The sequence below is a fragment of the Myotis myotis genome, unplaced genomic scaffold (assembly GCF_014108235.1).
Source record: "Myotis myotis isolate mMyoMyo1 unplaced genomic scaffold, mMyoMyo1.p scaffold_m19_p_4, whole genome shotgun sequence".
Lineage (NCBI taxonomy): Eukaryota > Metazoa > Chordata > Mammalia > Chiroptera > Vespertilionidae > Myotis > Myotis myotis.
Genome location: NW_023416346.1, coordinates 105,559,456 through 105,573,139, shown reverse-complemented (window position 1 = coordinate 105,573,139; position 13,684 = coordinate 105,559,456). Strand labels below are relative to the sequence as shown.

The 13,684-nt window shown below is 34.5% G+C and overlaps 1 protein-coding gene across 1 annotated transcript in view; it reads left to right on the top strand.

Moving 5' to 3' along the window:
• Positions 1–13,684, top strand: part of CFAP47 (cilia and flagella associated protein 47) — a 469,227-nt gene that overhangs the window by 406,272 nt on the left and 49,271 nt on the right. The window lies entirely within an intron of this gene.

Here is a 13,684-nt window from a genome sequence, read left to right as displayed (position 1 = left end):
AGTTACTCATACTTATGAAAAATAATTGCATCTTTGCAAAGCTAATGATTCCCTGAAAAATTATTATAGGGTAGACATCTATTTTTACGTATATTAATCATCCCACCTTCATACTGATGAATAGGAAAAAAATCTAAGGCATAAGAAATAATTAAGTTGCTTAAAAATCAAAAGCCCCCAAAATATGAATTTCTTTAAAATGTTTTAAAATAATGTTTTTAATTGCAAAAAATATAATAATAGTTATGTAAATATGATAAAATATTAATTATATTAACATGCAGAAGTAGTAACTGAAATCAGTAACCACTACTAACACCCCAATACAAATAGGTTCATGACTTTCATTTATATTTACTGTATTCATTTCTATCAGCATCCTAAATCTCATTAATTCACAACTCCATGAGGTGGGTGTTAGTATTATTGTTATTGAATCAAGGAGATTGCAATTCAACAACATTAACTTACATTAAATCAAAACAGTTGCTTAATGGCAAAGTTGAACTTCTTGTGTATTACTTCAAACTCTTCTTTTATTTATTTGCAATATATTAAAATGAGTAAAAACAACCTTTCAAAAAAGAGGAAGTACAGATGGCCAAAGAATGAAACTATGTTCAAGATCACTAATATTTAAATAGATGTTGATTTAAATGATAGCCTTCTAAATATTGCCCCCCCCCCATTATTATATACCATACTGTAGCACTAGAGAACAAGGTGCTGCTTTATAAATCTACATATGCATAAAATTCACTCTATGACCTTGGGAAGGGCAGCCAAAATACAGGGATTAGGCTTTAAACTTCTTAGTCTGGGAATTTGTGTTCTGGTTTTGACTGTACCATGGGAAACTGTATTAGCTTGAGCTATTTTCTGTACTTTCTAGACCCCATTTTGGACATTATAAAGAATGAAAAATCAGTTTTACCTAATAAGAGATTTATTTGAAGTACAAATGCAATTACTTATGTGAATACATGTCTAAGCCCTAATTTATATATAAGTATGGGTTATTAGTATTGTTTGTATAAGTGAAGATAGCTAAATACAAAGATGATTCCTGATTTTTTTGTTGTTGTTTTATAACAAACTAGAGGCCCAGTGCACGAATTTGTGCATGGGTGGGGTCGCTTGGCCTGGCCGGCGATCAGGGCCAATTGGGGCCATCTCGCCCAGTCCTGTTTGGGGCTGATCGGGGCAGCCAGCTGCAGGGAGGGACTGCAGGAGGTTGGCCGGCTGTAGGAGGTTGGCTGTAGGAATGCACTGACCACCAGGGGGAAGCTTCTGCATTGAGTGTCTTCCCCCTGGTGGTCAGGGAAGCTTCTGCATTGAGTGTCTTCCCCCTGGTGGTCAGTGCATGTCATAGCGACCAGTTGACTGGTCATTCAATCATTCGGTCACTTGGGCTTTTATATATATACCGTAGATAAGACCTAGTATACTGCCAGTACATGCCAGGGAATATATTTCATATATTTCTGAAAAATGAATTTAAAAATAAGTAACAATTTTTTGCTTCTGAAATTCATTTGTCATCTAGGTGAAACATTTACTAGACAAATTATTTTAATTTTCATCAATTGCTTATTGATTAAATAGTCTTGTTACCGTGGTGAATACCAGTTTTCTTGAAATGGATTTTTTACAGAACAGTAGATATCTGTATTTATATTAAATCTATATTTTAAAGTATCCAACTTTGTAGGTATATCTATATTTTTAAAATAATCAAACCTTGTTCTTCCTTATCATATTCCTAATTCTTTATATTCTCTATTTTATTCAGCATTTTAATTTTTAAAATATCACCAAATTTTAGTTATTCATTCATATTCCACCTTTACAAATTTTGGCACATCTTTGTGTCACCTAAATGATTATTTACTTAATAGTATTTTAATGGAAAACAGTGTTACTTGCCATGAGCAATAGCAATGCACTGTTTGCCAGGGTCTATTTAAGCGCTTTATAAATAGTAATTGATTTAGTCCTCCCAACAGTATGATAGATTCTATTAATACCCCGATGTTAGAGATGAATATACCGAGACATGTAGGAGTTAGTTCCAAGGTCACACCCCCAATATATGCTGGAGCTTGTCTTTGAATGTAGGACTTGTGCTCCTACCCAATTACTCAATACAGTCATAAATAGAAGATAGTTGTAAAACATCAATCAATAAATAATGAAATAAAAATTTTAAATATCTTCATATTTCACTCAGAAGTATTTTAATTATCACTGTTGCAAAACAGTTTTCCTGGGAAGCAGTCTCTGAGGAGGAGGTTATTGTGCAGGACATTTATTAGGGAGTGCTCTCATGGTCTACACCACTGGGGGAAGAAAATGAAACAAGACTGAACAGAGGGAGAAGATAGGTACAAAGGTTTCAGATAAAACATGGCAAGCACTGAAATTACTATAGCTCTTCAGAGTTGCCCCAATTTGGGATGAGGAGGCCAGGATATTATAGCTTCATCCTCCTTCCCCCACTGCCCACATCAATCCATTGTTAAGTGCAGTCTACCCTGAAAAGGAGTTTCAGTGACTCTTCAGCTGAAGGCAGTTCTCACAAAGCGCTGATATCTAGGTACTGTATGCTGGCCATAATCTCGATAGCTTGGCATATGAAGTCATGAAGATATATCTCTCTTTTTACTAGAAGTATTACTTACTTTTCCTGATACATACCTCAATAATTATAAATATGGTGACATATAGGAGTCAAGGGCCATTTTATTCATTATATATACCAGATCATCCTAGCACCTTTTACAGAAAAAGCATCCTGTCCTTCATTGAATTACAGTAACACTTTTCTCCCAAATCCAGTGACAGTATGTTTATGAGTCTGTTTCTGGACTCTCTCTTCAGTTCCAGTTGTTTATTCTTCTGTCTTTGCAATAATATCATACTGTCTTAACTATTACAACTATATGACAAGTCTGGATGTGGTAACATAAGTCTTCGAAAATGTTCCTGCTCTTTAACATTTTCTTAGTTATTCTAGATCCTTTGCACTTTCATGAGTTTTAGAATTTCCAGATACACCCCTGCTAGGACTTTAATTTGAATTGTATTGGAACTATACATTGATATGGGGGCAACTAGCATCTGAGAAATATTGAGTTATTGGGTCTTTTAATCTAAGAACATGGTACCTCCCTCCATTTATCCAAGTGGCTTTCTTTCTTTCAGATTTATTCTAAAGCCCATATTATCTCCCTGATTTGATATGTTAACATTGTCATGACTACACTGCCATATATACTTGGGTTCTTTCTGGGTTATCTCTACTATTCCACTAAACCTGTCTTAAAGACCAAAACTACACTGTCTCCATTAGAGAGGCTTTATAATGTGCTTTAATATGTGTGTAAGGATACCTCTTTCACATTACATTCTCTTTTCAGAGTTTTATTGGCTATTCTCCCCTGTTTCGTTATCCATATGAACTTTATACTAAACTTGACTACTTTTGGGAAGAAATCTGATAGAATATTTATTAGGGTTATTTAAAATTTAAATTATAACTAAATTATAATTTATATATATATAATTAAAATTAATTTATAACTTAAATTACAACTGTACATGTAGGAAAAAAATGACATTTCTGTGATAACTGAAACTATATCAATATACACTTTATGGATTTTTATTAGTTCACCAACTTTGTGTCTTCAGAAATGCTTAAATTTTATTTTTTAAATATTTGTTGCATGTGTTCTAATGATCAAAGCATGCTCAAATCCATTTTAGAGCACCTCTCAAAACAGTGATAGTATTAACAATATAGCTCACTCTTTCTGTGCTTTGATAGCAACAAAAAATATACAATTTGTCGTCTCATAATACAAGCTACTTTTGTGATTATTTATACTTAATATTTTATTTCTGAATTTAAATGCAAGAGCTCACTGTTATATTTTCTCATATGGCTTTCTAGATCATATAAAGGCTTTAGTTAAAACTATAAGTTTTCTCTGCTGAAGAAGGAAAATCCTTTAATCATTTTCATGAGAAAGATTAATATATTTAAAAGTATTATTACATAATGACTATTCTATCTCTTTAGTACTCTTGATATTCCATGATATAATGGCTAGCAATCAGCACACTATTCAAAACATTTTACACAATCTTAATAATTTCTATAAGGGCTAATTAAGTTTTATCTTTAATCTAAAATAAAATATTTAGAGCCTTAATTTAGATTGTTGTCATCAGAGTAATCACAATATCAAGGAATCCTTTTCTGGTTAGATAATGATTCCTCACAGAAAAGCAGATGGGAAGGATATATTTGACCATGTTGCTCTATTCCACTTAATCTTTTTCTTTAAAACAGCAGGTATATATGTTTTTACATAATTTTATATATGTATTATTAAAATTAACCAGACATAATTTTAGTTAGTGCCATTTTCATGTAACTTTAAAAAATTTCAGTATTCCACTTTATTTTTTTCTTAAATCTTTATTGTTGAAAGTATAGTGGGGCCTTGACTTACAAGTGTCCCAACTAACGAGTTTTTCGAGATACAAGCCGTCTCTCGGCCGATTTTTTGCTTTGAGTTGCGAGCTAAAATTTGGATTATGAGCCAGCTTCAGATACCCTACTGCTAGTTGGCGCAGCGAACGTCACAGTGAACGCCACAACATCAGCCCAGCATCACGTGTCTCACTCGTTCACTGTTGATTTGACATACGAGTAATTTGAGTTATGAGCTCTGTCATGGAACGAATTAAACTCGTAAGTCAAGGCCCCACTGTATTACATATGTCCCCTTTTTTTCCCCATTGACCTCTTCTAGCCTACCCCAGTCTCCCACCCCAGGCCTTCACCACCCTATTGTCTGTGTCCATGGGTTATACACATATGCAAACAAGTTCTTTGGTTGATCTCTTCCCACCCACTCTATCTCCCCTGCCTTCCCTCTGAGGTCCTAAAGACTTTTCATGCTTATATGTCTCTACATCTATTTTTTTCACCAGTTCATTTTTTTTTCATTACCTTTTATATATGAGTGAGATCATGTGATACTTATCTTTCTCTGACTAACATATTTTGCTTAGCATAATACTCTCCAGGTCCATCCATACTGTTGCAAATGGTAAGAGTTCTTTCTTTTTTATAGCGGCATAGTATACCATTGTTTAAATGTGTCACAGCTTTTTATCCACTCATCTGGGCACTTGGTTTTTTTTCAAATCTTAGCTATTGTAAATTGTGTTGCTATGAACATGGGGGTACATATATTCTTCTGATTGGTGTTTCTGATTTCTAAAAGTAGGATCACTGGGTCAAATGGGAGTCCCATTTTTAGTGTGTTTTTTTAAATATATTTTTATTGATTTCAGAGGAAGGGAGAGGGAAAGAGAGACAGAAACATCAATGGTGAGAGAGAATCATTGATCGACTGCCTCCTGCATGCCCCCCAACAGGGAACAAGCCCACAACCTGGGCATGTGCCCTTGACCAGAATTGAACCCTGGACCCTTCAGTCCACAGGCCAATGTTCTATCCACTGAGCCAAACCAGCCAGGGCCATTTTCTGTTTTTTTGAGGAAATTCCATACTGTTTCCCACAGTGGGATGTAATCAATACCTTTGTGATCTTTGCCTATATAAATCTGATGTGGGGCTAGGGAGGACACTGCGAGATTTGGAGTGCATGGCCCCCTCGTAGTCCTGGATTGCAATAAATGTGACTCTTTAATTCAACTTCTTGAGGCGTCCTTCTGTGATTCGCGGGGTACATTACAATACTACTCATATTACTTATCTATAATCTTTAAGTGATGACACATACCACTCAACTTAAATGTTTGTTTTCACAAAATTATTGCATAAATTCACAAGAGAGCATTCCACAATTACAACTTGGTTATATTGCCGGTGAATGAAAGCCAAAATTCTTCTCCAGAATAAAATAATACAATTTTCTTTATTTTTATGTCATTATATTTCATATAAATTATACATAATCCTCAAAATGAGAAAGTGTATTTTTAAACAACATGAGTTATGCCAATAATGATTCATTAAGGTGAATTAATCAGCATTAATCCAGATAATAAATGTGAATCTGAAACTCTGTCTCAAAGCATTTTCTGCATATAGAGGGATATACAAATTTATAGGATAATAATTTTCCTTTAGTTGTTGCTACTACTTTTATTATTAACATTAATATCATTTTAATTTTGGAATCCTTGTTACAATCAATAGAAATGACATACCCAAGGATATATCTTTTAGAACTTAATAGCTTTAAAGGCAATCACCATGATTTCCTAGAAAGAGCTATCTATATTCACTGTTTCTACTTCTTTGTCTCTATTCTCAATGGTCTAACTCACTTCAGTGAAGATTTAATCTTAACAACTCAACTGAAATTGCTTTTGTCAAGAAAATCATGATTTGCATATTGCAGTATCTATAGGTCAATGCTATGTTCTTATTTTACTATACTTCTTAGTAGCATTTGGTATAGTTGACTTTTCTCTCCTTGAATTGTCATATTGACGTGGCTTTTGGTTTTCCTCCTATGTCATTGTTCATTCTTTCTGAGTCTTCTATTCTGTCTCTTATCTGCTATCAGAACTCTAGGTGTTGCCTTGATTTAGTGTTCAGCCTTACCTCTTCAGTTATATTATCCTTCTGATCATTTCTTTCAGGCTGTGCATACTATCCACCCACCATAAACTCTTAATTTATATCTTTAACTCCATACTTGAGTTTTAACTGCATGGATATTTAGTAGGTATCTCTTACTAAATATTACTCTTGATACACTTGTCCACTCACCCTTGGGCTAATTTGTTCCTCAAAGGTTTCTCCATCTCAGTTGATGACACTATTATTTATCTAGTTTATCTTGCTGAAAACCTAGGAGTCATACTTGATTCATTTTCTCTTTGCAAATTTCCAGCCCATCAGTAAATGAATACTTTTTTCCTTAGGTGCTAGAAAAGACATAATTTAGAATAAATTGCTCAGATAGTAAAATGAAAGGAAAATTATATTCTTTTCCATGAGTTTTGGAATCAAACAAAATGTGAGTTAGAAAGTGAAATTTTGTTTTGTAAAATGGAATATACTCTTTCAATTTTTAATCCTCTGATAATATTTTTATTATGTTGGGCTCAAGTATCAAGTGCCTGTTTTGGGAAAACAATAAAACATGCTTAAAATTGATCCACATGCATAAAATATAGAAGAAATTGTGGCATAACTAATGAATGAAGATCACTGACACAGAAACCACTGGTATGGAAGAACATAGAATACATTAGCTTCTCTGCAAGAGCCTCAAAGAGATGGATACTGTAAAGAAAGTTTGGAGACATAGTATAGGTGGTGACAGCTTTAGCACATTTGGGTCACTTGATAAACAATGTAATTTTGTAGTCTTCACATTTTTGGTTTAATTTTTAGACTCTGATAAGTGAAAATACGTTCTAAGCCATGCCTTATGACCTGTTTGTACATTCTAAAAAACAAAATTTCTGTTTTATACTACACAAATATTAAATTTCTCATTATGTTTGTTTTGGTATGAAAAAATATCAGAGTCCAATTCCAAGGTACATATTACATTCAGTCAGTGAGGTTAATTAAAATTTCTTATCGCTTCAAACCTTTATTTAATTTAAAGCAAAAAAAAAAAGAATCCCAGAAATAAGAAAGTATGTTAGCTGAGAAGAATTTAAAATGAAAATCAATATGGATCTGCCAAATGTAATCAGATCTCTATTTATGTGATATGTCAAAAATCCAATTACACCTGAATTGAAATTGTTTTTTCCTTCTTTTAGTTGACATCCCTTTGCATATTTAAGTTTAAAAGTAAGATTAAATGGATATAAATTGCATGCTCTCCATGAGCAGAAAATAAGTACACAACTGAAATTCTCTCCTATCGAAAGCTCTATGGACAAGTCATAATTAAATCTTATAGAATGATTAGACGTATATTTTTTTTAGTTATCTCATAAAATGGATATGATGAATGCACTTTATGAAAACATCCTTTTAGTATTTCCCTGTTGTGTCTACGCACAACCACTCATTACCTTTTGCCAGTTTTGTTCTTCCTGAATCTTGGTAGCTGTAATGGATTTCCTTTCCTATAGTAACTGGGCATTTAACGGAATCCCTGATCCCTTGATAAGAGCAGAAAGAGCCACCCTAGCTGGTTTGGTTCACTGGATAGAGTGTTGGCCTGCGGAGTGAAGGGTCCCAAGTTTAATTCCAGTCAAGGCCACATGCCTAGGTTGCTGGCTCGATCCCTGGTGGGAGAGTGCAGGAGGCAGCTGATCTCTCTCATCATTGATGTTTTTATCTCTCTCTCCTTTTCCCTTCCTCTCTCAAATAAAAAATATATGTATTTTAAAAGAGCAGAAGGAGCCATCATTAAGTGCTATTCATTTTATTATCACATGTAAATGGTGCTAAGATCTTTATCACAACTTCCCTCATGAAGAAAATATAATTGTTTCTAATATTTGTACATAATCCAATATAGATTTTCTGTCCATTTATATATTATGATTCTCTTAGTTTTATAATTTATTTTGGGATGACATAAAATGCCACAAAATATTAAAATGTAAAAATCAAAGAATATAAATAAATTAATTAGGATACTTAATGCCACTATTAATAATAGTGAAGTGATGAGGATTTTTCTGATTGTATGGAACCAGTGAGTTCTCAGGGAAGAGTCAGGTTTTAAGAAGGTACAGAAAACATTTAGATAGCTTCATTTAATGTCTAATGTTGATTTTAGTTAACATATATCATGTATTTTGACATCAATAATAAAAATGTTATTTGCAAAAATTATGTTTTTGATTTAAATGTTCCCACTGATGAAGTTGAAAATGTCTTCAAAACTCAGTGTTTAGTGACATTTATTGATGTGTGCTGCTGCCTGCACATAAAGCAGGCCCAGATCTCCAGACAATTGTCATGAATGTTTACTAAATTATGTTGGCAGCTGAACATAATTTCACATTTTAAATAAAATTTCCCTTCCTATTATATCAAGTGACCAATTTTCTCACAAATGAGTTCAGGTTCCAATCACATAGATTTATAATTAATATTTATAGCATTTATTTCCTAACTAGCCAGTGAAGCTACTGATTCTATTGGGGGCAAGGGGGTGACACCAAAAACAACAAAGCTACAGCTCTTGGTATACAAAGATGCCTGGATGCCTGTCCTTCAGAGAAATCTCTATAACTGAAAATTTAGACCAACTTATACCACTAGAACATTTCTATCATGAGAACAGAAATTAAACGTATTTAGTTTATAAAGTCTGGGCTTGTAAAATGGAACCCAAGGCACTGTGCCATTTCTCTTTTCCACCATTATATGCAGTTTTTTAGTTTCACAAATATAGGTACATATTCTAACAAAGAAAGGACTGCTTAAGAGTTATAGAACATAAGGCTTTTAAAACAGGTAGCATGGTATCTATAGATGCATAGATAGAGAGAAAGGACTGTAGAGAAATACAATTGTGAGTGCATGGACTTTGATAGAACTTGATTTTCCTTTAGTAAAATTTGATATAATAAAATTTACTGCAGTGAATTAAAACCTGATAACTACTACTGACATTCATCATTTCCTCCCCTTCTCATAATTGATACTGTGTCATTAAGAATATTTAGTCAAATCAGAGTCATGTCTGGTTCTTCCATTATATTGATCACTCTAATTTTGTTTTCATCCATGTGCCTTGTGATCCCTCCCATTATATCAGAAAGCTCTCTGTGCTCTTCTGGCCATCCCTCTGCTTGTTCGTTGAACCACACACCTACTCAACTGTGTGGAGCTCTCCAGTTCTCCCTTGTGTCTTTTCTATAATAATTCTTATTTCTATCAACATACATATGCAATCAAAGCACTCGATGTTAAAAGACATGCCCCTTTATCCCTTATCTCTGCTAGCTACTATCCCATTTCTCTGATCCTTCTATATAGCAGAACAACTTGGAAGCTGGTCTATACTCACTGTCTTCACTTCTTATACCATTATTTTTTGAACCCAAGAAAATCCAACTTTATTTCCCATCTGTCTACTAATACTGCTCTTTTTAAAATATATATTTGTATTGATTGCAGAGAGGAAGGGAAAGGAAAAGAGAGGTAGAAACATCAATGATGAGAGAGAATCATTGATCAGCTGTCTCCTGCACATCCCACACTGGGGATCAAGCCTGCAACCTGGGCATGTGCCCTAACCAGGAATCAAACTGTGACCTCCTGGTTCATAGGTCGATGCTCAACTATTGAGCCATGCCAGTGGGACTAACATTGCTTTTTTAAAGTTCATCAGTAATCTTGCCAGACCTAATCATCTATATGTTGTCCTCATTTTGCTCAACTCATGAGCTCTACTTGATGTATCTGATTTCTCACTGTTTAAGAAACAGTTGCATTCCAAGACTCGATTCTCCTTTGATTCTTCTTCTATCTCTCTAGGAAGCTCTTCTCATTCTCTTTTGCATATTTTTCCTCTGTTCCTGTCCCCCTGACTTCCCAGAGGTCCAAGGCTTAGTTTTCTCTCCTCTTTTCATTTCTATTCACACTCATTTCACTTGGAATCTCATTTAGTCACACATGAGCTTGCAACAACTTCTGAATTGATAGTCCTACTTTGGCCCCTCCTTAAATCAAGACTCATATAGCCACCTTATATCTCAGTATTTAGCCCACAGGTATCTATGAGGTTTCTCAAACTTAGTTAGGCACCCTGCTCATTTTATTACAGAGGCCTTCCTCAATCACCCTATATTAATTTCCACACCTTCTCTAACACTTAAAAATGTATTTACTCAATAAAAACCATGCATATAGTGAATTTTGTTTATTGTTTTACTTCTATCTTCACCCTCCCAACACATTCTAGAATGCAGGACCCATGAAAGCAGGGAATTTATTTTCTTCTCTGTTTTATCCTTAATGCTAATTACAATGCATGGCACATAGTATTTTTCTGAATGAATAAGAGAATAAAATAGTGTAGAGTTAATGTATGCTGTACAAAATGGGATTATATGGATGGAGCCACAGTAATACCTTTGCCATAGCAAAACCTTGATAGGTGTATTATATTAGCTTCCTTTTTCATTTGAAGAAAACCTCACTTAGAAATTTAAATGACTTTTTCAGTTTCAGGAGTAGTGAGTAACAGCATGGATTTAAACTTCTAAAGCTCATGCTCTATACTTTATTGAAGTGTATTCCTGCAGGTGAAAAGAGAGATTATACACATACACATACACACACACACACACACACACACACACACACACACACTACTTAGTACAGTGCAGAGGACAAGGAAGGCATAGTAACTGATCAGTAAGGTATATTAGTTGTACTAGTAGTAGTATTAGTAGACATTATCTTAAAATTCCCTGTGGGTAATTTCAATTGAAATTAAAATTAGCTACTTTTCAAGACAATATTCAGTTCCCTGACACTAATTTTTTAATCTTAGTTATCTTTTCTATTTATAAAGAATAGAATATTCAGGTTGGAAGAAGCATCGAGATATTCTATTGCAAACACATTCATGTGAATCTCAAAACTCTTCTCTCACTGTCAGCGGTTATGCAGCAACTGCCTGATGGCCTTTCATGACAGAAAACTGTCGCTGGTAACAAAACTCTGATAGTGGATTTTCACTGACTTTGAGTCAGCAATGAAGTGTTTACATTAAAATTAATATTTTTTTGAGTATTATTTTGTTTTTATTTTTGCTGATGTATTCTTAGATTTTAAAAAAGCAAACATAAATGTTCAGTAGTTTTCTGAGTACAGGTCTTTTACCTCTTTGGTTAAGTTTATTCCTAAGTATCTTAATTGTTTTTGTTGCAGTGGTAAATGGGGTTGTTTTTTTAGTTTCCCTTTCTGAGAGTTCATTATTGGTGCATAAAAATGCCATAGATTTCTGGTTTTTAATTTTGTATCCTGCTACATTGCCAAATTCATTTATTAAATCTAATAGTTTTTTATGGAGTCTTTAGGGTTTTCTATGTACAATATCATGTCATCTGCGAAAAATGAGTTTTACTTTCTTTTTTTTTAAATTAAATCTTTATTGTTCAGATTATTACAGTTGTTCCTCTTTTCCCCCCCATAGCTCGCCTCCACCTGGTTCCCACCCCACCCTCTGCCCTTACCCCTCCCCCCCACTGTCCTCATCCATAGGTGTACGATTTATGTCCAATCTCTTCCCGCACCCCCCATACTTCTTTCCCCTCCGAGAATAGTCAGTCTATTCCTTTCTATGCCCTTGATTCTATTATATTCACCAGTTTATTCTGTTCATCAGATTATTTATTCACTTGAGTTTTAGATTCACTTGTTGATAGATGTGTATTTGTTGTTCATAATTTTTATCTTTACCTTTTTCTTCTTCTTCCTCTTCTTAAAGGATACCTTTCAGCATTTCATATAATACTGGTTTGGTGGTGATGAACTCCTTTAGCTTTTTCTTATCTGTGACGCTCTTTATCTGACCTTCAATTCTGAATGATAGCTTTGCTGGATAAAGTAATCTTGGTTGTAGGTTCCTGCTATTCATCACTTTGAATATTTCTTGCCATTCCCTTCTGGCCTGCAAAGTTTCTCTTTAGAAATCAGCTGACAGTTGTATGGGTACTCCCTTGTAGGTAACTGATTTTCTTTCTCTTGCTGCTTTTAAGATTCTCTCTTTGTCTTTTGCTCTTGGCATTTTAATTATGATGTGTCTTGGTGTGGTCCTCTTTGGATTCCTCTTGTTTGGGGTTCTCTGTGCTTCCTTGACTTGTAAGTCTATTTCTTTCACCAGGTAGGGGAAGTTTTCTGTCATTATTTCTTCAAATAGGTTTTCGATATCTTGCTCTTTCTCTTTTTCTGGCACCCCCATAATTTGGATGTTGGTATGCTTAAAGTTGTCGCAGAGGCTCCTTACACTATCTTCATATTTTTGGATTCTTTTTTCTTATTGTTCTTCCAGTTGTGTTTTTTTTGCTTCTTCGTATTTCAAATCTTTAGCTTGATTCTTGAGATCCTCTAGTCTGCTGTTGGAACTTTGTATAATATTCTTGATTTTAGTCAACGTATGCTTAATTTCTAGTTGGTCCTTTTTCATAACCTCGAGGGTCTCACTAGATTTCTTGAGGGTCTCACTAAATTTATCGGCGGTTTCACTAAACTTATTAAGGGTCTTACTAAATTTATCAGCGGTTTCTAGAAAATTCTTGAAAAACCTTATAAGTGTGGTTTTGAACTCTATATCCAGTCGTTTGCTTTCCTCCATTTCTGTCATTTGTGACTTGTTTCTTTGTCTCCTCATTTTTTATGCTTCCCTGTGTTGATAGAGTGGCTTTCTGTGCTAGGTGTCTTATAGGGCCCAGTGGCTCAGCCTCCCCAATTACCGGAGGTGAACACTCTTGATGCACCCCTTTGTGGGTTTTGTGCACAGTCTTGTAGTTAAGCCTTGATTGTTGTAGGTATCACTGGGAGGAATTGACCTCCAGGCCAATTGGCTGTGAGAATCAGCTGTGTCTGCAGTGGGAGAACTTCTGTGCTGGAGACACCCTTCTGGGGCAAGACTTGCTTCAGTGGACCTTTGGTGCTCACTGAGTATTCCTCCTGAGTGTG